Source organism: Alexandromys fortis, unplaced genomic scaffold, assembly GCF_014885135.2.
Source record: "Alexandromys fortis isolate MF-2015 unplaced genomic scaffold, M_Fortis_MF-2015_v1.1 scaffold_210, whole genome shotgun sequence".
Taxonomy (NCBI): Eukaryota; Metazoa; Chordata; class Mammalia; order Rodentia; family Cricetidae; genus Alexandromys; species Alexandromys fortis.
In genome coordinates, this window is record NW_026068101.1 from 1033304 (window position 1) to 1036458 (window position 3155).

The 3155-nt window shown below is 48.0% G+C and overlaps 1 pseudogene; it reads right to left on the reverse strand.

Annotated features, from left to right (window-relative positions):
- Positions 1 to 889: 889 nt before the first annotated feature.
- Positions 890 to 2202, reverse strand: LOC126489546 (rRNA methyltransferase 3, mitochondrial-like; annotated as a pseudogene).
- Between the last annotated feature and the right edge of the window lie 953 nt (positions 2203 to 3155).

Genomic DNA, 3155 nt, shown 5'->3' on the forward strand with positions numbered 1-3155 from the left:
AGTTGGGGCTGTCTTTTGTGATCAATCATCCAGGTGCCAGTGGATCCAAGGCTCAGATGGTTACTCTTTGTGATGCAGTCAGGGCCATGGTTTCAGTCACCCGAGAGGTCACTCAGTGTTCCTGGAGGTCACTCAGCACTCCCTGGGGTTGCTCTATAATTCTGGGGTCACTCAGGCCTGCTCTCATGGAAGTTGCTTGCATGGGGCAGAGGTCTCTGGCTCATGCCTCCTTCCTCATATACCTGCTCCTGTGGAAGTTGCTGACTTGGGTCTGCTCTGGCTGATGTTACTGGCTCAGGCCTGCTCCCACAGAGGTCTGTGGCTCTGCTCTGCTCCCTGGAGTAGTTCCTTTGTACCTGCTCCTGTGAAGGTTACTGCTGCAGGCCTGCTTTGGCAGAGTTTGCTGGCTCAGGCCTGTTCCAACATATGTCCCTGACTTGGACCCAGTCCTGCAAAGGTCTCTGGTTTGGGCCTGCTCCCTCGGAGGTTCCTGACTTGTGGCTGGTCCCATAGAGGTCTCTGGCTTGGGCCACTCATTGAATTCTTATAAGGTACATATGAAATGCACCTTATTGTTTCATTTGGTGAAAAAAGAAGCTGTTTGGGTCCATGACAGGGCAGAATGTAGTCAGGCTGGAAAAGATATAGTGAGAGAGTAGGCAGAGTCAGAGAGACGCCAAAGGAAACAGACACCCAGGAACCTTTCTGTTAAACCACAAGCATCACAGTAAAATATAAAATAATAGGAATGGGTTAATTTATTTTTTTTCAATTAAATTTTTTTTTAACCTTTGTTAATGAGGAACAGCAGAAACTAACTGACATTACACCAGTAATCACATAATGGTGGCAATGTCTAACATCATTCCAGTGCACCTTGGCAGGCCTCCTAACATCATTCCAGTGCAGCAGGCGCTGGAGACACCCTCCCACTAAGGATTTCTGTGGTCCTTCAGTGGTAACTCCTGTCCTTGCTCAAGTCTTCTACCTTTATCCTCAGCTGCCTTTTCCCTTCAAAGAGCAGGATGCTCGCAGCCATGGCTGAATTCAGGCTGTCCACTCCAGGTACAACAGGGATCAGCAGTCTCCTGCCCCCAGTACTCTCAGCCAATTGCAGGGATTCCAGGCTCACTCCATGTGTCTCCCCACCTATCAGCACAGGTGCTGGCGCTTCTGTCCAGTCCAAGTCGTAACCCTGGACCTCGAGTTTGGGAAGCCAGTCTTTTCTGGTTTCAGTGTCTAGGTCCTCTTCTTCATACTTGTGAAACTTCAGGAATCGCCGATCACATGTCCAGTCACAGTCACTAGCTTTATTAGATGTCTGAACCTGAGCATGGAGACCACAGTTGTCCGCCACATGGACTCGGGTGTCAGGGGGCAAGTGATTGGGCACTGTTTCCCATTCCAGATTGTTTACAATGGGCACCTGGAAATGTGCTCCCATGCCTGCCCGGATCACTTTAGGCTCCCGAGCATCCACACAGCCTTTGGTGAGTAAGACTTTACTGCAGCCTGCTCCAGCTGCAGAACTCAGAATTGTCCTCAGGTTCCCAGGGTCACGGAGATTGTCACAAATGAACACTAAAGGCAGTGAATGGTGAAGTTGAGTCTTTGGATATGTCATCTTAACAGGGTCAGGTTTGGCAAAAAATCCCCATTATTCCTTGCGGCGTTACTAGGTCGGATATCTTCAAATTTCACTTTAATGAGGCTGACACCTTTCAGTTTATCCACCGGCAACTCCTTGACGTATTCCAGACGGCTGAAAAAGAATACCTTCGGCACAGCTCCAGCCTTGAGAGCGTCTGCAATCAGCCTGCGACCTTCCAGGAGGATCTTCCCTTGCTTTTCCCGAAAAGACCTGGACTTAACTATTGTCATGACACTGCTTAGCCTCCTGTCCCCGGGAATGGCCTTGTCATAGCGAAGCCCTGTTTCTTCCCAGGAGTGAGGTGTCTGGGATGGGGATGTCTCAAGAGGGTGTTTAAGTCACTGCTCCTGAGAAGCGGCCTCAGGGACCGCCTTGCGAGGCTGCTTGTCAGGAGCACGCTTCCGTTCCTCCACCTGTCCAGAGGGAAGCAGCACTCTCACCGGGCTGCACGGCAGCGCCCAGACCCAGCGCCGCGCCCCGAGGTCCCGATCCTGGACCACCCGCAGCAATGGTCTCATGGAATACCACGTAACCTTTGCAGGCGCGGCCATCTTGGCTACACCGCGCGCGACCTCACCGATTGGGTTAATTTAATATGTAAGAGTTAGTTAATAAGAAGCCCGAACTAATAAATTGAGCAGTGTTATAATTACTACAGTTTCTGTGGTTATTTTGTGTTTGGGTGGCCGGGAATGAATGTGGTATAGGAGGTCTTTCTATGTGTTGCTTTCATTGGTTGAATAAAGAAAACTGCCTTGACCTTTTGATAGGGCAGCCCTTAGGTGGGCAGAGTAGACAGAACAGAATGCTGGGAAGAAGGGAAGTGTGGCAGATGCCATGGTTTTCCTGCCCAAGGTGGACGCTGGTTAGACTCATGCCGATAAGCCACAGTCTAGTGGCGATACACATTAATGGAGATGGGTTAAATTAATATGTGAGAGTTAGCCAATAAGGGGCTGGAGATAATTGGCCAGGCAGTATTTAAATGAATACAGTTTCTGTGTGGTTATTTTGGGTGTAAGCTAGCCGGGCAGGCCGGAACAAAGGGCCCACACCCCTCTCGGGTGGCTCCTCCTTACAACATGAATGAATAGTCTCCATGTACAGCATCCTGTTTTTCTGTAAATTTTCTTTGAAAGGAGATAATAAACCATTATTTTACTTGACCTGTGATAATTGAAACTATAATTAAGAACAACTTTGCTAGGATAGTAAGTATGTTTATATGAAAATAAACCTGAGAGAGGATCTTTAGAGAATGCAACATTTCAGACTATGTGAGTGATCATCCAGCTGTTTGCAGAGAGGACATGTCCTGCCCAGCATCCTGCTTCTGGCTCTAAAACTATTTATAACAATTTAAAAATATTATTTTATAAATCTTTAAAACAAAAATTTTAAAGGATGCATTTATGAACACGTGCTGGTGTATGTGGTGTGTGTGAGAGTATGTGTGTGAGTGTGTGTGTGAATGGCACTTGTATACAGGTGCTCAGAGAGGCAT